Here is a 22,298-nt window from a genome sequence, read left to right as displayed (position 1 = left end):
TATTAGAAGCGTAGCCCCCCTCGCTAGGAAAAAAAGAAGTCAGATAATGCAACCACAGCCACTCTGCAGTACAAGGCCAGGACTATTCAGATAGCCCCGTTCCAGTAGCCAATCACTACCTAAAAACATCTACTGGGAAAAATATGATTGGATGTTGCTTCAATTCAATTGGCCAATCCACAGGCATTGGACGATGCCTCGATTTCGCTTCTCAAGTCAGAGTGACGTCAGAGGTGCCAGGCTGGAAGTACGAGGAGCAGCATTACAAGCAGGTAAGCTGCCCGACTGTTCTGTACGATCTGCAGACGGATGCTGTGATGGAACTTGATTGTATTACTAAAAAAACACCGATAGCATTACTGATAAGAAGTTATTGGAATTAATTTCTTTGTAACAGTTTTCCCGAAACGTCTCAAAGTATAGACGTAGCACAGCACGGCGCTCTACTTGTTTATCTGGCTTTACAACTCTGTGCTCCACCTTCGTTGGGCAACCTGGGCGGTGAAACTGCCTATTGTCCAAAGTTTAGGTTGTGAAAAGAGACCCAGTAGCAGAAGTGAGCAGGGCAGTAAACCTACAGGTGATAGCTGTCAGAACTTTACAAAAAGAATATTTTATGTCACGTTGTAGGGTTATTTAGGTCGTGCCAAAGAAGATTTTTAGGCAAACGCCCACCTCCCTTATTCTGCACCCATCTTGGTCCCAATAGTACCAGGTATTACTCGTCTGGGACATTAGAAAACAAAAGTACTGGCAACCGAAGAGAATGAAGATGTTATACAGTTTAACTCATTATCTCTAACAGATGCTTATCACTGTGGCCTCATGGACAGCTCATCTTGAAATTTGTCAACATAATAACTAAGCAATAATTACAGTGTTATGTTTTAATCATTTGTTTTGCATGATTTTTTTCTTCAATTTGTTGTTTTTGCCTAGCAGCTCTTTCAAGTGAAAGAAATATGCTTAATCAGTCAAACAAAATTAAACAAAGTTTATATAGAACTATATTGGATCAGATAGTGTATGTACTGTATGTGCGTGTGTTCACCCATTGATAATCTGGCCAGGGATTGCCCCTGCCTTGCACCCTGTGCTTGCTGGGAAAGGCTCCACCTTCCCTGAGTCCTTGCTTAGGATCAAGCAGGTTTGGAAGATAGTTGGATGGATAAAAAGTAGGTGTAGCAAATAAGATAACATATGTATGTAGAATGACAATTGTTACCGACATTATATTTTACTAAATTAGTGTATAATAATATAATCTTGACTTATTTAACTGTGGTAGTGCATAGATGTAACAGCATCAGCAACATTGTTGCCTAGCAGCACTCAGATCTGGGCTCAGTTTGGAGCCTCAGAACCCCTTTTTTTGGAATTTCTGTGTTTTTTTGTGTGTTTCATCCCTTAGTCCATACAGACGCAGTTAGGCTGCTTTGCAAGTCTAAATTGTTCCAATAAGAATTAGTTTTTTTTTTTTTTTTTTTTTTAGAGTAAGTGTTTTCCAATCACATTATCTATTCTTCTCTTTTGCAAAACTGCACATGCTTGCCTAAGGTGGAGGGGACCACTACTGAAGAGCAGTTGTCAGTTATTAGGTAGTTTGGGGTCTTACTAGGCCTTCTGGATTATTTTGGAATTTTTAAATGTATTTATTTTTTTGACTTAAGCAGATATACTGTAGGTTTTGTTTGACTGTATTTTGTGGGTCAGTGTCCTGTTGGAAGGTGAATCTTCTTTTTCCCAGATTTTTGGTAGTCTGTGTTATGCTTTTCTCCAGGTTTTCTTTATACTTTTTTGCATTCTTTTTTCCTTTAATGAAACCAAAGAATCTTCTTAACTTATGTTTCAGAGTCTCAAACATGCCTGTTGACAAATTGTAGATGAAATCTGATATGAACATCAGATGCATTTTATTTTTTCACTTTTGTGAAGCACCTAGGTCCTTACTATTGAATGCTCAATTTATCACATCTCAGCTTTTGAAGACTGTTTATTTTAGAACTAATTTTAGTGGGATAATCATAGAGATGCAGAAAGTAGACAGGAGTAATAGGAAATAAGGAATAAGGTGGAGAGATAGGTGGCGAAGGCTAAAGAAAAGGCGTATGATTAATTTTATGAGAGGATGAACACTACAAGGGAGAAAAGGACTTGTGCCGATTGGGTAGACAGAGGGACCGAGCTGGGAAAGACAGCATTTTAGGGTGATAAAGGATAAAGATGGAAACGTATTCACAAGCGAGGAGTTTGTATTGAGCAGATGGAAGGAATACTTTGAGAGACTGATGAATGAAGAGAATGTTGGATGATGTGGAGATAATGAATCAGGAAGTGCAACAGATTAGCAAGGAGGAAGTAAGGATCGCTATGAAAAGGGTGAAGAATAGAAAGGCCTTTGGTCCAGATGACATACTGTACCTGTGGAAGCATGGAGGTGTTTAAGAGAGATGGTAGTGGAGTTTTTAACCAGACTCTTTAATGCAATCTTGCAAAATGATGGGATGTCTGAGGAGTGGAGAATAAGTGTACTGGTACCGATTTTTAAGAATAAGGGGAATGTACAGAACTGTAGTAACTTCTTCTTCTTCTTTCACCTGCTCCCGTTAGGAGTTGCCACAGCGGATCATGTTCTTCCATATCTTCCTGTCCTCTGCATCTTGTTCTGTTAACTACAGAACTGTAGTAACTACAGTGGGATAAAATTGATAAGCCACAGCATGAAGTTGTGGGAAAGAGTAGTGGAAGCTAGGTTAAGAAGAGAGGTGATGATTAAACAAACAGCAGTATGGTTTCATGCCAGGAAAGAGCACCACAGATACGATGTTTGCTCCGAGTCTGTTGATGGAGAAGTATAGAGAAGGCGAGAAGGAGTTGCATTGACAGGGTACCTAGAGAGAAGTCATGGTATTGTATGAGGAAGTCGGAAGTGGCAGAGAAATAAGTAAGAGTTGTACAGAATATGTACAGGAGTGATGGATGCGTTTAAGATTGAGGTGGGATTATATCAGGGATTGGCTCTGACACCTTCTTATTTGCAATGGTGATGGACAGGTTAAGAGAGGAGATTAGATAAGAGTTTCCATGGACTGTGAAGTTTGCAGATGACATTGTGATCTGTAGCGAGAGTAGGGAGCAGGTTGAGAGAGGTGCAGATATACTCTAGAGAGGAGAGGAATTAAGGTCAGTAGGAATAAGACAGAATACATGTGTGTGAATGAGAGGGAAGTCAGAGGAATGGTGAGGATGCAGGGAGTAGAGTTGGCGAAGATGGATGAGTTTTAATACTTGGGGTCAACAGTACAGAGTAGCGGGGAGTGTGGAGGAGAGATGAAAAAGAGGTGGAGTGGGTGGTGAAGAGTGTCAGGAGTGATTTGTGACAGATGGGTATCAGCAAGAGTAAAAGGGAAGGTCTACAGGATGGTAGTGAGACCAGCTATGTTAAATGGGTTAGAGACGGTGGCACTGTCCAAAAAACAGGAGAAAGAGCTGGAGGTGGTAGAGTTAAAGATGTTAAAATTTGCATTGGGTGTGACAAAATGGACAGGATTAGAAATGAGTACATTAGAGGGTCAGCTCAGGTTGGACGTTTGGGAGACAAAGCCAGAGAGGCGAGATTGCATTGGTTTGGACATGTGCAGAGGAGAGATTCTGGGTATATTGGGAAAAGAAATGGTAAGAATGGAGCTGCTAGGTATGAGGAAAGAGGAAGGTCTAAGAGAAGGTTTATGGATGTGGGGAGAGAGATCATGGAGGTGGTGGGTGTAACAGAGCAAGATGTAGAGTACAGGTAGATATGGAAAAAGGTGGTCCATTGTGGCAACACCTAATGAGAGCAGCCAGAAGAAGTTTATTTTAGAACTGCCATATTATTTTATGCCCTGTTCACCCAGATGAACAGTTTGGAGGATGTTTCACTGTTTTTGCGCAGTTTTTATTATTGTTTACAAATAAATGTAATTAAATTTCTTCTACTTTTTTCTTTGTGATACTTTTCAATAATACTTTCCCAGATGTGCTTGTAATTGCCGTTTGTCTTTATGAAGTAGTTTTTTTTAGGAGCTATACTAACCACCTGTGAGATTTCCCAAGGATTATTATTAAAGGGTCATATTTATAAGGTATACAGAGTACAGTTAAATTCTTACTTATACAGTATGTGCTAATCGACTCTTAATGAGCTCAAGTCCCTTATCTCAAAAGGTTCTGTCTTTCTTGTCTGAAAAAAATCACACAACATTTTTATTATAAGTGACAGAGCTTTGATGAGCTGTAAAGTGAATGAACATGACACAGATGCACTCCATTCAATTAATTAATAACATCTGGCTAGAACCAACCCTGAGTAGAGTGTGAGTCCATCATAGGCCCATCCACCCAGGCATATTTGAAATCAATAGTTAAATACAACATGTTCTGAACTTAACATCTTGTTACCCCATTTCTGAGCAAACCAAAAAAAAAATGGCTAAAACAATTTTCAGAAAGTGACATCAGTATGAGGCCATCCAGAGGTGGTTCTTTATATGTCCATGTTAACTCCATTTGTTTTCTTCCTTTTTCTAAATTGTGTTTTAATTGAATGGCTTCTCATTGTCCAAATGCAAATGTGAGTGCGGGTGTATATCCTGTGAGGGGCTGGCAGCCCCTGTGTAGGGTTGGCCCCTGCCTTGCACCTGATTAGCTTCAACTGCTGCGAACCCTGAACTCAATTGGATTTGCAAAAAAAAAAAAAAGTTTAATAAAGCTTAGGCCAGGAAACTAAAAATTATGACAATACAGTATTATGTACTTAAAACTGATGTATGCATGAATGGTTTGAATCTCAGACTAGTTATTTTATTTTCTGTGTGCACATTCTTCCCAAGTTTTCACTAGACTTTTCCAAAGATATGCATGTGAACACAAATGACAGGCACTCTGCCAAAGGTTGCTTCCTTGCCTGTGGGTGTAGGCTGTGGATCCCATAAACCCTGAAATTATATTAATCAGCTTTGAAAATTGATTAAATAAAGTCCCTAACTTGCTGAGCAGGAATTTATTTAATTTTGTTTTTTTCTCTGGGAAGTAAATCCTGCTTTGCTAAAGGCACGCCTGCTTGTGAATGGATGAGAAATCATCCCTAAATCACAGCTTAAAAACCTAGCACTGTATCTTGGATTGGTTCAGTATGGCATCGGTTTGTTTGAAATAGGATGTAGGTCCTGTTTTTATGTAAATGGATTACTGTTTGAAAGAACTGTGATGGGAGTTGCCTTGCTGTGACAGGCACACCTTTATTCAATAAGAGTGCTTTTCTATATCGTTTATTACATTATATGTAAACTGAACTGTAGAGCACGTCTTCTGTATTCAGTTACAGGAAAGTTCCCAAACATTCAAAGGCTACCAAAAGGTTGAGCAAAGAATTTCCATTTTTCTAATTACAAAAAGGGCTGTATTACCTTCCCTATTGGTCTTTGTCTATTATTATAAGAGATTAACTGAAGCTTTAATGGAAAAAACCTGGCTGTTGGTTTTCTGTTGAGAATCACCGGGACATTTAGTCTACTAGTAGCAAGGCCTGAATGCTACTGCTTTATTTAAAAGGTAGCATGCTCACCATTCCGTGATGCCTATCTGGAGTGCTGAGTGATGAACAAATAACTCCATGGCTCTCGTCTTACTTGTGCCTGTTTCAGAATTCATCTCGGTTAGCTACTTATTTTAGGCTGTTGTAAAATACCCTGAATCAAAAGTGTGAATATTTAGACTTAATAGTGAATAAATTCAATCCAGTTTTAGAAGTTGGGGTGCTAGAGCCTGTCTTGGCAGTACTGGATACAAGCTGAAAACCAACCTTGGACAGTGTAAAAATAACAAAAACAATAACATTTATTTATATAGCATGTTTTCATACAAATGATGAAGCTCAAAGAGAATTGCAAGATGTCAAAGAAGTACTGTAGTTGCATTCAAAGAAAAACAAATCAAAATTGGACTAAGAATAATAATGCATAAACAGTATACAAAAATAAATAATAGTGCCCACTTACATAACATAGATAGATATATTATTAAGAGATACGGGGACCTTAAAAGTAGAATTTTTTTTAAGCCACTAAATGGTAGTACATCACAGGTTATCATTAAATATGTTGTAGTGAAAGGCAGGGATGGGACTGGCTTTCTAGCTAAAGTGAATAGCTCCTTGCCTGTCCAAAAGACCCATACAATGGAAAGAGAATATCAGTGGATGGACATCCCGACTGGGACAGCTAGGGTTCCCTTTCCCAGGTGTGGCACCAAAATGGAAGGACATGGGAAGACACCCTGTCAGGGCCCTATAACCCCTCCAGTGCACTAGGTGGCAGTGTGTCTTTGCTGGATCACCTATATGCATCACCTGCAAGTCAACCTGATGGTTGTAGTCCTGTTGGGTAGCTCTGCGGAGTGCTATGGATGCCACCTGAGGAAGCAGCAGTGGTGGAATGTCCGCATACAGAGAAGTTTCTGGGCTTGGCATAAAAGGAGCTACTTTACCACATTCAGGCAGTCGGAGTAGGGAGAACAGGAGGAAAAAATTTGTCTGGAAGAAGTGGAGGAGAAAGACATGGGGGAAACAAAATGCCGAGTTTTGTTATGGAGAAAAAAGCCTATCCAAAGGTATTTCTTTAAATAAACATTTTTTGAACAACCCAGGACTCGTGTGGAAGGCAGCCTGTGTCAAGGGCTTGGAGCTCCGAGACATGGCCATAATATGCCACTAATAAATACATGTTATGTTAAATTTTATCATAATTAAGTCAATATATAATCTTACATACACTATATATGTTATAGATGAACTGATGTAGATTAGTGGCATCTAAGTGGCATGAATCCAGAAATGAGTGCATTGAAAGGAAATTATCTACATTATGTTTTAAAGAAAGGCCCATGAGATATTTTGCTTGGCATCACATCTTAATCCACTCACTTTTCATCTTTTGATCCTGGATGGTGGGACAAGCTACCCACCTCCATCCAATCCACTGACTCCCTCAATGTTTTAAAGAAGCATTTGAAGATTCTCTTGATCTGTGAATATCTGTCTAATTAATAATGGGTTTGGCAAGTTCTTGTAACTAAGGAAAGACTAACTAGTTTTTGTGTTCTGTTTTTGATGGTCAATTTTGTAACCAATTTTGTAACCTTGTCCTGCAACACTTGTTCCTTAACAGTTCCCCAGACTGATATTTACTTGATTGTGTTGATCTCTTTTGTAAGTTGTTTTGGATAAAAGCTGGATAAAGGCATCTATGTACTTCAAAGAATCTTATGGGCACAAGACTTTGCAATTAAAGACAGATGTATTGTGGGATAAGGAGCTACCAAATGTGTCCTTTGACTTGTGCATGGAGTGTGTAATGGTTGTTCATTTTAATTGGGGCTTGGTGGAGAGTGAGGAAATACAGGTAGAATTACTCTGATGGATATGTGGCAAACCTGGAGTTTTGCCTCGCATGAAACAACACTCAATACCACAGAATGACAAAGCAAAAACAGGATTTTAGGAATTTTTGCAAATTTACTGTATTAAAAATAAGAAACTGTCATTTTGGGGCATTGAGTGTTATTTAATGAGGGGAAAAATGAATTTAAATTATATTTAGGACAAGGCTATAACATAGCAGAATGTGTAAAAAAAAAAAAAAAAAAAAAAAAAAAAAAAAGTGAAGGGGCCTGAATACTTTCTGAAGGCACTGTATAGACAGATATACTGTATGCAGGCCATGTGAAACATTTGAGAGGACATAAATTCAACCATCTGGTCCTCATCAAGTCCTAAAATTGGAAATTTTTAATCTCAATTAAAAATATATACTATGTGAGGTATGTATACATCATTTTTCACTTGACTGCATATGCGCTAGCCACTTGTTTGCCAAATGTAGGGACACATTAACACTTGTTATATACTGCAGAATCCTGATAATATGCCTCTAGTGTCTTAACCCCTCTAAAACCTTAATCATCAAATTTTATAAATTTTACGGATTGGCTATTCAAACAGATTCAGCTAAATTCACATTCATTAATAGAGAGTGACTGTTAAAGAAAGTTACATCACTGCTAAACACGACAGACTGCAGATTCACAATAACAACTGAAGACCATTATCACTTTTTGTCTTGTTAATTAAAAATGATGTTGGTCTCAGATTGGATCTGTCTGATGTAATTTTCCAGTTTGTTAGGAAGAATTTGAGACACATTCATATTTCTATGAATATTACAAATGATTCTGTAATTCTTACAGTACAACACGTTGTGGTAATGATAACGATTTTTCCATTGTGACAAAGTAAAGCTTTTTTTTAACTTTCTTTTTTTCCTATAGTACAGGGAATATGTCCTGGTGGAAAATCCACAGTGGACATGGGGAGAATGTATAACCAGGCATGGGAGTCTCTGGATGATGGGTCTCTGGACAGCAGTTCAAACGACTGTGCAGCTGTGCTGCTCTGAAATAATACATTATCCTTGTGTTTCTAGTAAATACAAAATATTCTTTGATTAATTACTCATTAAATGAAAATATGCATGAGGTCAGGTCAGATCAGGTTGGGGAGCATGCACTGGTGCAGCCTGTTGTCGTACCCACCACATGATGAAACCGCTCAGGATCTTGGAGGCAACTCCCCCAAGTAGACATGCAGTCCAATCCCACCCTTTGGAAATGACCATCTATCTGCTGCAGCAAGGTGTTACATAGGTGTCCACTTGGCACGATCTAGCCTCTTTAGTCTTCAAAAATGAGGGTCCTGTGAGCCAGATCACAGTCGGGAAATTGTACCACATGGCTGTAGTGCTGTAACTGATGCTCCCTCACATGAAGGTAATGTGCCTCAATCAGAACGTCAACACAAAGTCAAACCAGTGGTACCCAAGGATTCTCAGAAGAGACACAGTACTGAAGGAGTCTAGTCTTAGTCTCAGGTCACTGGATAGCATCCATGTCTCGCAGCCATGTAGCAAAACAGGAAGCACCAGGACTCTAAAGACTTGGATCTTTGTCCTTTTGCAAAGATATTGGGAGTGCCACACACATAGGAGGAATCACCAGAGACATGAATGTCACTGCCGAGGTAGGTAAACATCTTGCTGAGATCAACATTATCTCTGCAGACAAACCAAGAGGTCATTAAAGGCCTGGATTTTGGTTTTTATTCAGGATACTCACAAGCTCAGGCACTCGGACTCCTCGCTCAGTCTGTCGAGAGCCCCAATCAGAACCTCCATTTACTCCACAAAGATCACAGCATCGTTGGCAAAGTCAAGATCAGTGAATCTTTCTTCACCAACACATGCCCCATAGCTGCTGGACCCCACGAAAAACACACCCTTGATGGAATCTAGAATCAACTGGGAAAAATGCAGAGGTTCTAACTCTACTCTGCACAGCACTCACAGTACCAGTGTACAGGCTGGCTATTATATCCACCAACTTCAGGGGGATCCTGCAAAGTCTCAAGATGTCCCACATGGCAGCTCAATCAGTTAACACTTTATGAAAATTGACAAAGGCTGCAAGAAAATATTCGTGTTTGTGCTCGATGAGGACACTCAGTACCAAGATGCGGTAGATAGTAGACTTCTTAGGCATAAAACCAGACCGTGCTGGTTGCTGATAGGTGAGCAAGTGATCACGGACCTGTATTGTTCAGTTTTTGAACTTTTTTATAATTTTATTCTGCAGGGGCTGCATGATCTCTGGGAATGAATTCTTTACAAATTGAGAACACCATACTTATACCAATATATTCCTCACCAGTAACAGTGATGCTAACTGCCCAGAATGAAATGTTTATCTGAATCGCATTTGGTTTACATTACTTATGTGTCTTCTCTGAGGCAATGTTGCCAGTGTGAAGGCTGAGTTTTGATCCCAGGTTGGGGATGACCTGCTGAAGAGTGGACAGCCAATTTCGGTTGTTTAGAAAGCAGAACATATTAAGTTCAGCTAAAGGCTGCACACTTTGTATAGACATGTACCTGCTACAGAAATAAATAGCCTAACCAAATGAGCACAGAACAAAGACTAAAGCTGGCTCACTATGATTAGTTTTCATAGATTTTTACTCTCTCACTATAAGCAAAAAAGACTTTCATAGCACAGCTGGGTTGATAAACCAAGTAGTAATAATTGCTTTTCTCAGGATGGTGCTGACATTTGCCTCAGCAACTCTCATGGATACCCTTAGCTAACTGAACACTTCTCCCAGCACATCCAATTCTGATTCCAGGCAAAGAGTAAGCAAAAAGTTCCTTTCTTAAATCATATTGGACCTCCTATAGTTGGTATTGAGTCTGAAAGGCTGCCTACTTACACTTTACTCTTCCTAAAAATAATTAAAGGACCCTTCTGGATATTTATATACCATTTTAATCTGTCTTTTCATTGCTTGTGGAAGAGTGAAAACACAGAAGGGGCTTTATGCAGTATGGCTCACAACAATAATTGGACTATTACAATTAACCATGCTGATACCTTTTTGTTTTAATAACTCATTCCTGATGTTGAATTCAAAAAAGCTGTTGCTAATATTACTCAGCAAATGTGTTAAATGGAGGTTCTTATGGTAGCGGATGAGCGCCATCTTGTGCACATAGTCGGCTCTGGTTGACACTTGTCAGAAAGCTTTCCCTCCTACTGTGCTTTCAAAAAGATAAAATTCGGAATGCTGAAGGCAAAAATCATGAGGATAATTATTAGATGTGTATCCTTAGGTAATTATCTTGTGACTTTATGTGGCATATCATAACACTGAGATACTGACTAGACACTCACACACTGCTAGCTTTTTTTAATGCCTGAAGCAGCACTTTTTTATTGCTTGATGTTTGTAAAAAGCATTTGGTTGCAATTGCACACATTCATTATAACGTTTGTTATGTTATCTAAGCATTTTCCTTTTTTATTATCATTGTACTTTATATATTTGACTGATTTCTTTATACAAGATGGCATTCAAGATGATTACAACTGTTTACAGATATTTTTTACAGTCCGATTAAGGAACTTGCTCAGGATCACACAGAAAGTCGCAGTCAGGAATTGAACTAGCAGCCTTGGGGTTTAAAGTCCAGTGCCTTATCCATTACACTGCCTCCCTAAGCAAAAATCATGGGGTAGTAGTTTTAATTTCTGTGGAGTTCAAAGGGTGGCTGTTAATACTTTGTCTTATCACATATGTGAACTCAAGACTGTGATAGCTAATGCTGTCATAGATTATTTGAAATTCTCCACCCAAAAAAATTGATCATCCATCAAACAAGCATTATTCAGTTCAGAGTCATGGGGCAAATAAAAACTACTTTTGAAAATACTTTGAAAGATAAACACCTAATATAGCATGGTGCTGTCTCACAGCATTTGGACCCTATTAGTTTACCTTTTGCGTGGAGTTGTCTCCCTGTGCCCTTATGGGTTTGCATGACAGTCCAAGAAAGTACACTTTTAAAAAAGCTTATTCTTTAATGGCACTCTGTAGTTCTTTACTGGGTTGTGTGGTTCCTCACTGAATTGTTGTTTGACAAAGCACCATTTGATTCTGTGAAATGTTCTTTGGATATGAAGTTGGTTCTTTGTGCTTTGGAAGTTTTCCTAATATGTAGGGAAAATGGAAATCTTTAATGTATGGTAGTGAAACTAGTACAAGTAACATATTAAAATAATGTGGACTTAGCCTGCATGTATGGAGCAAGAGTCATTTTAAAATCGGGACCCAGTCACCAATCTGTTACCGTCTATTCATGGATATTGTGTGGTTCCAGCTACAGATCTAAATAAATAAATGGCTCTTTCAGGAACCTTCACTTGGATAGGTCTTTTGGAAACCAAAATAGTTCCTCTATGTCATTGATTGGAAGAACTGCTACTGACACCTTTACTGTATTTTCTAGAGTGCACCTTGAAGCTGATTAATGATTTTGAATATACTGAATGGGTGTTAATAACTTTTATTTGTGCTTGTATTGTATGCTAGACTGGTATGCTGTTCAGCACTGAGCCCTACTAACCATGCATCTCAGGTCAGAGATAAGTATGTACTGAACATGCACAGAAAAACATTTTCATTTTTTTGTTTGGTTTCATCCTGTTCCGAAGGTTGACTGTCTGTCACCTAAATAAAGGCATTATCCCTTCTTAGGGACCCACAATGTCCAGGGTGGTGTTCTTGGATGGAAGATTGAAGTTGGGCTTGGGGGGGTCTAAAAGGCATAAACAAAAAAAGACTGACTGATTGGGTTATTTTTTTCTTTGCAGTTGATTTTGATGCAATGAGAAGCCAAGCAAAATTACACCTTTTATTGGCTTACTCAGTGTTTCTCAACCTCGGTCCTGAGGCCAAAACCCCCCTGTGACTGCAGGTTTTTGTTCCAACCAGATTCCAAATCAGTGACAACACCTGATAACACTGATCTCATTTAATTAGCTGGTATTCATTTTTCTTTTATTCTACATTCAGAAAAGCACAGCAGCATGATTATATATATATATATATATATATATATATATATATATATATATATATATAAAACATTTAGAAATATTTCTGCTTTTGCTATAGATTTAAATGCTTAACTCTCTTTTGTTGAGTTCATTATATTTCGCCCTTTCTCTGTGCAGATATTTTCCCCTTCATTGTATCTTATTAATGACAATTAAAAATGAGCAGAGTAGACACACAGGCAAACAACACTGAATAATCAAAGGCTGCAACTACTTTAGCATCAGATCTGTTAATTAGTAAATAATGGATTAATTAAACAATTAGAACACCTAGAAAAGTAGAATGAAAATCAAGATGAAAATATTGTTAAAAAGAAAAAAAAACATTATTCCCATACTAGACAAAGAGCCCGTTTCGACAACGTAAGATGAAACGGGCACGAGTTTGTGTCAGCAGTGTATAACGAACAAATGATAAGTAACGAAGAAGTTGTTTTGTAATGATTGTAGTCTGCTTTACTCATTACTGTACAGGCTTGTACTGTTAGTTGATGAATTTTCCAGGCCTATAGTATAATATTGAATGATGAATGTTCCAGTACAATATGGAATAGTAATAAGTATAAGCACCACAATACACCTGATATAGGTGTATTGAATAAATGCGTAATCCATATTACTAACCGAGAATGGTAAACCGGATGGACGCAGGGACATCCGGCCATGGGCCGTAGCCGCAAAAGACGTACTGCGCAAGCGCCCCCCACAAAACCCCCCTTCCAAGCAACGGAAACCGGATGCAAAGCAACGTAAAATAAGAAATGAGGCGCCCATAGCACACAGAAAAAAGGAGTCAGACGTGAAACGGAACACACACAAAGAAGAGAATTGAGACCCATGACACACAAATGAGGCAACGCCCCCTAGCACAAAAAAAAAAAAGAAGAAGTCAGACGCGAGCGCCACACAAACCCATTGGACACAAAACGGGACAGACTACGGACATAGCACACGAAACATACACAAAAAGCAGGATTCGGACCCACGACCACGCTAACATAAATAAGAAATGAGACACAAAGCACCATTACTAAACGAACCGTCCGTATTAAATATACGTCATCTGAACACATTCAAATTATGCAGCATAGGTCGATCTCATTACACTGATGCACTATTAACCTCTAACTGACGAAGTACCTGAAAGTAAAAACTTTATGAACTGCATTACATCCAATACTTCTTTTGCCTTTGCATCTAATGGCATCCACTCACTTACTCAACACCATTGATAAACTTCTACAAACGTTGATGATTAATAATATTCCCTTTGGAGGAAAGGTACTTTTATTAGGAGGAGATTTGACACAGTGCTTAGCTATTGTTTCACATGTCATTCGCTCGGCTATTCTTCAGTCCACCTTAAAATACGCAGACAATTGGCATTGCTTTCAAAAGAGTTACGGAGATATTTGGAACAACAATCTCATTACACCAAATACCCCTTTTAACACAACGAACTATATTCTGTCCAAAAAATATTAATGTTGAGCACATTAATAACCAGGTCATTTCATTACTTCCTGGAGTGGCACAGCTCGGACCCACGACCATACTAACATAAATAAGAAATGAGACACAAAGCCCCATTACTGAACGAACCGTCCGTATTAAATATACATCATCTGAACACATTCAAATTATGCAGCATAGGTCGATCTCATTACACTGATGCACTATTAACCGTTCAACCACAGAAAAGGCTCCATATTAACAGTGAGTACGATCCTCCTTATTACTTATCCATATTTCTAATGCTGAAGAACAAACAAGTCATGAATTCACGCTCATGGGTACAAAACGATATGGCTCGAGTGACGGTACCAAACACACGAACCCGCATGAAAAAAAAAAATACATGTCGGACGACTAAACGACATACAAAAACGGGCAAGGCTCAATACAAACAATTAACGCCGTAAACTGCAACGGGCTTCTCACACAGCACAGGCAAATCGATTACAGCTCCAGAATAGCACGTCCCAAATCCTGCACATACAACGACGCACCTCTCAAACGGCACACACAAAACATACACGTCAAGGACATAAACGACAGACACCTGCTAAACGATTGCGCCAGTTAGCTCACAACGCGTTCAATAATGAGTCCACTATTCATTAAAATTCATTGGAATTAATGAATGTCATTTGCAATCATTGTCATTCACTTAACTTCCCTAAAGAAACAACTGGCAATACAAGTAATGAATTTACGCGTTATTGTCAAAAGGGTCAAATTTGACTGCCTCCTTTACATTCATTTCCTGCATATCTACAGAAGCTTCTAACTAACGCAGTACCTGAAAGTAAAAACTTTATAAACTGCATTAGATCCTACAATAGTTCATTTGCTTTTGCATCTAATGGCATCCAGTCACTTACTCAACACCATTCATAAACTTCTACAAACGTTCATGAATAATGATATTCCCTTTGGAAGAAAGGTACTTTTATTAGGAGGAGATTTTACACAGTGCTTAGCTATTGTTCCACATGCCATGGACTCGGCTATTCTTCAATCCACCTTAAAATACGCAGACAATTGGCATTGCTTTCAAAAGAGTTACGGAGATATTTGGAACAACAATCTCATTACACCAAATACCCCTTTTAACACAACGAACTATATTATGTCCAAAAAATATTATTGTTGATCACATTAGTAACCAGGTCATTTCATTACTTCCTGGAGTGGCACAGCTCTTTCTAAGCTCTGACAAAGTTGACTCTGATGACGACAATGACCATCTTAATTTCCCCTTAGAATATTTGAACACTATTAACCCAGCCGGATTACCACAACACAATCTTAGCCTTAAAAATGGAACAATAATCATGCTATTAAGAAACCTTAACACAAACAGGGTTTATGCAATGGTACACGTTTAGTCGTCAACACCATGCCACACAATGTTATTAAAGCAAAACTTCTTACAGAATCACATGCTAACAATACTGTTCTAATTCCTACAATTACCTTACAACTTCTGACCTGGAATTACCTTTTACACTTAAATGGCGACAGTTCCCCATTAGACCTGCCTTGACCATGACCATCAACAAATCACAAGGACAAACCATAGACAAAGTTGGCATCTACCTCTCTGAGCCCGTTTTTGGACATAGACAACTTTATTTGCTTCCTATATGCGTCATCTACACCTTCACACTATGCTATATCTCATTCATACATCACGCTCTTTGTAAATTCACAACACCAGGGGTTGGCGAGTGAAGCGAGCAGGGGGCGGAGCCCCCTAGTTGAATCAGAATGCGTAATTAGGTCTCGAGCTGTAGTCGAAATCGCCTTTCAGGCCTCTAGAGCTTTAATCGAAGTCGCCTTTCTCTTTGAATTTTTGCGGCCGTAAATCCGCCGCCTGCCGCAATGTTGGGGTTGGATGTCGGTCTCGTAAGGTTTTTCGGGCAGCTGCGCAGAAGGCGACTGTGCATTCGGCTTTGGACGTGAGTGAGTGAGTGAGGAGGCAGGCGAATTATGTATTAAGGTAACTGCTTGGTACATATTATTACATAAAATTTTTTGGTATAATATATTTACCAAACTTAGTTTTTTAATTTCTATATTGTCCCTAAAACACAGAACTTGGGAAATAACACATCACTTAATTAGCCCAGGAGTCCAATTAAAAACAGAAGCTGGTTGGAACAAAAACCTGCAGCCACAGTGTGCCCCCAGGACCGAGGTTGGGAAACACTGGGCTAACTGAACAGGTTACAATATGCAAACTCTCAAGGCAGCTCAGGCCCCTTCTTCAGGCACGCCTTCCTGAAGAAGGGGACTTACAGTAGCTGCCTCTAAAGCTTGCATATTGTAATCTGTTCAGTTAACCAATAAAAGGTGTCATTTCGCTTGGCTTCTCATTGCACCCATAATGGTTAACATGGTACAACACCTGACTACTACAATTGGTTTTGAGAAAAGTGTATTTACTGAGCCATTAAAATGTATTACAGTACATCCTGCTGACTTAAGGAAGATAAGCTGTATTTAAACAAGGAAGCAACCTTTATCAGCTTACAAAAGTATACAATACAGAGCTTTCATGAAATTAATAGCTTGCTTTTAAAATATTTCATATTAAGTTTAAGCCACTTGTGTAGCTTTGCAGAATCTTATGTTTAAAACAGAAAAGACTGAAATGCAGTAATACTAGCAGTGAAATAGGTGGCATGATGACACAGCTCCAGACACCTGAGCAGAACTCCTAGCAGACTGTTCCAACACAAGGCACATTCTCTAGATTGGCTCAGTATAAGGGTTTCCAGTCAACCTAACATACAGTACATAACTAAGGATTTAAAAGGAAAAAAGAAAAAAAATACAAAACACATACATACCAGACTTTTATGTTACACCAATTCAGATAGCTCAAGTATATGAAATTTCAATCATATGACTTTCTGTTTAATGGTTACAAAGAAATGTACCAGTTGTCTCAGGGGTTTGACCTGTTTCTTACTTCTTTTAATTTGAAAAGTCACTTTAGGTTTTAAAAATAGTATTTAGCTACTGTGTCTTTGAAGCAACTATGTGGCTAGTGCCTATGCTTCTGTGCTGTCAACTTAAAAGCATTTTGAAAAATAACAATTTAAATAATTGGAAATCTGTGAAAAGCTCTGAGTTCTGCAAAATGTAACTATGGCACTTGGTGCTCTGTTGTCACTCATATCTATCTTTATCTTCTAATGAAAGAATGAATGAAATCTGAATAGCGCCTGATTTAATCCTAGTTTATAGGAAACTGAAACTGGCAAGAAAACTATCAAAGCATGCTGCCAGAACAGACAATCTAGTAATGAAATAAAAAGGTATACCACCCTACCCATCTTCAAAACCCATTTTATGCTGAGGAGGTTCATTAGGGAACTGGAGACTAATTCAGCATTCTTAGGGTCCAGAGCAGCAACAATCCCTGGACAACGCAAAGTCCATGGTCACAGAGTGAACACACAGACACACACCAGACCCACGCACACATACAGACACCAGGGACAAGTCACAAACCATCTAATCTGCTTGTCTTGGCACTGCGGGAGGAAAACAGAGCAGTCAGAAGAAACACATGCAGATATGGGAAGAGCATGTAAACTCCATGCTGGAGCATTGTGAACTGAGGTCTCCTTACTGTGAGGTAGTAGCACTACCACTACACCACCTTGCTGCCAGTCTAAAAAAAAAAAAAATAAAGTATGCAATATTAGATATTTGATTTGTCTTGGCTATTCAGTTATAAGTAGTGTATTGATATCCAATGGCTATGGTTTAGATTTTGTGGTGGCTGACCTCCTGGTCTAAATTAGCAAATAGCAAATCTATTCTCAACCCAGTCAAGGAGGGAATACCAACTGAAAGTCAAACTAATGCAAAAAAGCAAAGGTGAAAACTCAAATTTTGAAGTAATTGTTAAACAGATTCTCTAGAACATTCTTCAGTGATGTTTGGATGGGGTTGAGTACACACAATCTGAGAGCCATCAGTGTCAGTTAAGAATATTATTTTCAGTTTGTGTGCAAGTGCTTGTTTGCACATTGATTTTGCCATGTGGCATGCCACAAGGCTGTCATCCTACTGTGAAAGATAGCTGTGAAACATGAACAAAACTAAAAATAATTAGAAGTTTATAAATCATTGGTCACAAAAAGTATTAATCCCCCTGGAAGTTTTCACATTTTATTATTATACCACATTAAATCACAGTGGATTTAATTTGGTTTTTCGACACTGGTCCCTATCGAGTCTTCTTGCATGACCACTCAGCTTTTGTGGACAGCCTGCTCTGGGCAGATTTACACCTGTGCCATACTCTTTCTAGTTCTTAATGACTGGTTTGATTGGACACCAAGGGATATTTGGTGAATTTGGATATTTTCTAGTCTCCATCCTCCGACTTGTGCTTTTCAATCACCTTTTCTCACAGAGTTACTTGGAGTGTTTTTTTGTCTTCTTTGTGTTGGTTAGGTCACCATACTGATTTGCCACAAGCTGGACCTCCCACAAGAGGTGCATTTATAAAGCAATAAACTGAAACCCCTGACAGGTGGTCTTCATTGAAGTTATGTGATTTTTAAAACCACTTGACTCCTCAGGTGATTTTTTTAGGTGTGTCATATTAAAGTGTGTGAATGCTTCTGTGATATATGATTTTGTGTTTTTATATTTGTAATTAATTTAGATTTCTTATCAGAAATCTATTTTTTTACATTAAAGAGTCTTTAGCTGTTGATCTGGGTCAAAAAAGCCAAATTAAATCCACTGTGATTCAGTGTTGTATATCAATATAATGTGAAATATATTGTGAATATATCCACCCATCCATTTTCCAACCCGCTGAATCCAAACACAGGGTCACGGGGGTCTGCTGGAGCCAATCCCAGCCAACACAGGGCACAAGGCAGGAACCAATCCCGGGCAGGGTGCCAACCCACCGCAGGACACACACAAACACACCCACACACCAAGCACACACTAGGGCCAATTTAGAATCGCCAATCCACCTAACTTTGGACTGTGGGAGGAAACCGGAGCGCCCGGAGGAAACCCACACATACACGGGGAGAACATGCAAACTCCACGCAGGGAGGACCCGGGAAGCGAACCCGGGTCTCCTAACTGCGAGGCAGCAGCGCTACCACTGCGCCGCCCTATTGTGAATATATTGTGAATATATATGGTGAATATTTTTTATACGCATTGTAAATGGGCTATATGTTGCATGAAAGATTTTTGACCTGAATTGGCCACTTGTTAGCTATTCAGCACTTAAACAAAATGGGCTGAATAGAAGCTACACTATTTTACTTTCAGTAAGGTGTAATATGCCTTAAGTAATCTATCCATCTTCATCTATCCATTCATTTGTCCATTTAGTTCCAGACAGAATGCCACTGAGGATGGTGCACAAGTCCATGAAAATGCACCTTCATGCACACATGCATGCATACGGTTACTCACATTGGGCGGATTCAGAGCTACAGTATATCTTAACCCAGACTTTAATCGGTCACTCTATATTGCCAACGTAAAAGTGAGTGTACTTAACTATATCCTTTGATGAACTAACTCCCCACCTAGGTCTGGTTCCTTCCTTGTGCTTGATACTTCCTGGATGGGCTTTGGCCCCCATGACCTTGAATAGCATTAAGCAGGACTGAGAATAAATGAACAGATATCAACTAAAATAGCACTTTTTATATTCTGCGAGGGAAAATAGTTCCTGGAAAAAACCTACACAAACCTTAGTAGGTTGTTCGAACCACATGATAATAGTGACTCAGCCTGCGATTTCTATCCAGTCTTCTGTAGCTGTGAGACAGCAACCTTACTGTCAACACCTAAGTAACTGGTAGCACACAGATAATAGAAAAATGTGTTTAGTAGGAAAGAAATTAGAAAGGGCATCAAAAACTCTGCATATGCAACATTACACTCAAAACCTATAGTCAGAGCTGCCTCTCACCAAACTGGGACTTTAAGTGGTATCTTCTTCTTGGGCCCACTTTCTTTTCTGAATCCACTACATCATATCTCTTATAACAGCTTTAATTTGAATAATAAACATAAATAATCAATAAACAAAAAAAGCATGCATCATGCATTTCACTATATTTTTTTTTAAATCATCAAAGCTTGAAAGTAGATGTTTAAGTGTTTCTTCAGTCTCTTTGTTGAGTATCACAACTGCACACGTCTACATTTTCTGAATACAAAGTCCTCTATTAGGTCATCACATGACGGCTTCTGGGCAAGGTCTGAGTTAATGCTAATGATAGTCAAGCTGCTTATATGTTGTTTTGCCATGGATGACTTCAACTATGATTTGATAATTTTAAGTTTTGAAAAACTGGTAACTGGAAGGGTTTCTACAATCCATAGATTTGGACTTTAAATGTACTTAATGGCAGTGATATACTGCACTAGATGATTTGTTTCCTTTATAAATGAAGGAATAATTTTTAATAATAATCTTAATCGTTCAGGGTTGTTACTTCATATAGCCAACAGTATCACTTGTGATATGCGATACAAAAACAAAACAACAAATTTGCAAGTATGTATCTGGGTATCTAAGGTTTGCATAGGAGTGCATGCATCCAGAAAAGGAGAGTAATGGATATGTATGTGTGATTTTTTTTTTTCCCTGTTTCTCAGTAAGAGTCATTTTAAAATGATTTTCTTTTTCAGAGCACAGATTCATGGTCATTTGATGCCCCAAAGTGAGTACATACAGGGGGTACTGTTTGATTTGTTGCACAAGATTGCCACTCCACTGAAGCTAACTTGTGACTTTAGTGTTATATATTTATGGGTCGGGGAATTTGAAAAATCATCCATCTTTCCATTTTCTAGCTGGCTTAATCCAATTCAGAGTGGCAAAGTTGCTTTTTTATGACTCCAATGTCTCAGATTCAGGTCCCATTTCTACTGTCTGTGTGGGTTGGCTACAGATTCTCTGGTTTTCTTACAATATACCAAATCCCTGCCTGTTAGGTTAATTGCTGATTTTCAATTAGCCCCTTGTACATGTGTGCATAGCAAGTCAGTTTAATATTCACAGAACTCAGAATGTATTTAAAATATATTAAATGCATTTTAGGAAATCTCAAATGGATTTCAAAAATTTGAAATAATGTTTTATTTATTTGTACTATTTCAAATGATAATAGCAATACTTCTTTACATTTATATTGCACTGTTCTCCCTACTCAAAGTGCTTTACAAAGTGAGTGGGGAGCCAATTTTACCACCACTAATGTGCAGCATCCACCTGGATAATGCCATGACGGCCATTTTGTGTACAGTATGCTCACTACACAATAACTGTTAGGTGGTAAAGGGGTGGGAGATATTTAGCCAGTTATAGAAAAGGGATGATTAGGGACCCAGAATGAAGAGGCCACACTAGGCACTTTAGCCTGGACATTGAGATACACTCTACTCTTTGCAGAGGATGCTCAGGGATCATTTATGAGCTCACAGAGTCAGGACCTTAACTTTACATCTCATCCAAAGGATGGCACCATTTTTATATCAGTGTCCTATTTTACTGTAGTGGGATCTACACAGACCACAGGGTAAATGCCTCCTGCTGGCCTCGCCAACACCTCCTCCAGCAGCATCCCAAGCTTTTCCCACGTTACTTGGTCTCTTATCCAAATAGTGGCTGGGCTTGAACATGCTTAACTTCAGGTGGATTACCTGTTCTGAAGATGCATGTGAGATATTTCAAAGTAACTCTTTTAAAATGTTCTGCATTTTATTTATGACTTTTTGTCATTTCATTATTTTTGTAATTGCATTTGAAATACATCAAAACCAATTTCAAATAAAAAAAATAGACAAAAGCTATTTTAAGGTATAGAATCTTGAAATATAATTGCTTTTCAAAATGTAGAAATATGGAGAAATTTTGAAATTTACTCACATTTGAGATATCTGAAATATGTTTTTTTACATATTACAAATTCATTTTAAGATATCTTAAAATTTCTTTTATCTCCATTTAAGAAACCTTACAATATATTTCCAAATATTTGAAATAGACTTAAACTTTAAAAAGACAGGTAGTTATTTTAACATATCTGAAAATCATTTTGAGACATTTAAAATGCAGTTAGTCAGGTTGTTCTCCAGCCCAACAGCACCCTGAACTGGATTTAACAAGACTGACAAAATTATTTAATTTTATATTATTATGCAGTGCAGATTGGGTCACAGGGTGCTGGTGCCTATCCAGGCAACAC

General features: G+C 38.5%; 1 protein-coding gene across 1 annotated transcript in view; it reads left to right on the top strand.

Moving 5' to 3' along the window:
- The first annotated feature begins 205 nt into the window (after positions 1-205).
- The window catches only part of creb3l4 (cAMP responsive element binding protein 3-like 4), a 63,682-nt gene continuing 41,589 nt past the window's right edge, over positions 206-22,298 (top strand). Inside the window, exons 1-2 of the mRNA XM_028794109.2 lie at positions 206-272; positions 20,740-20,771. The gene's annotated coding sequence lies outside the window, so the exon portion shown is untranslated. The remainder of the gene's footprint in view (positions 273-20,739; positions 20,772-22,298) is intronic.

This window comes from Erpetoichthys calabaricus, chromosome 2 (genome assembly GCF_900747795.2).
Source record: "Erpetoichthys calabaricus chromosome 2, fErpCal1.3, whole genome shotgun sequence".
NCBI lineage: Eukaryota > Metazoa > Chordata > Cladistia > Polypteriformes > Polypteridae > Erpetoichthys > Erpetoichthys calabaricus.
The sequence above is the reverse complement of the archived record's forward strand: the minus strand, read 5'-3'. Positions and strand labels throughout refer to the sequence as shown.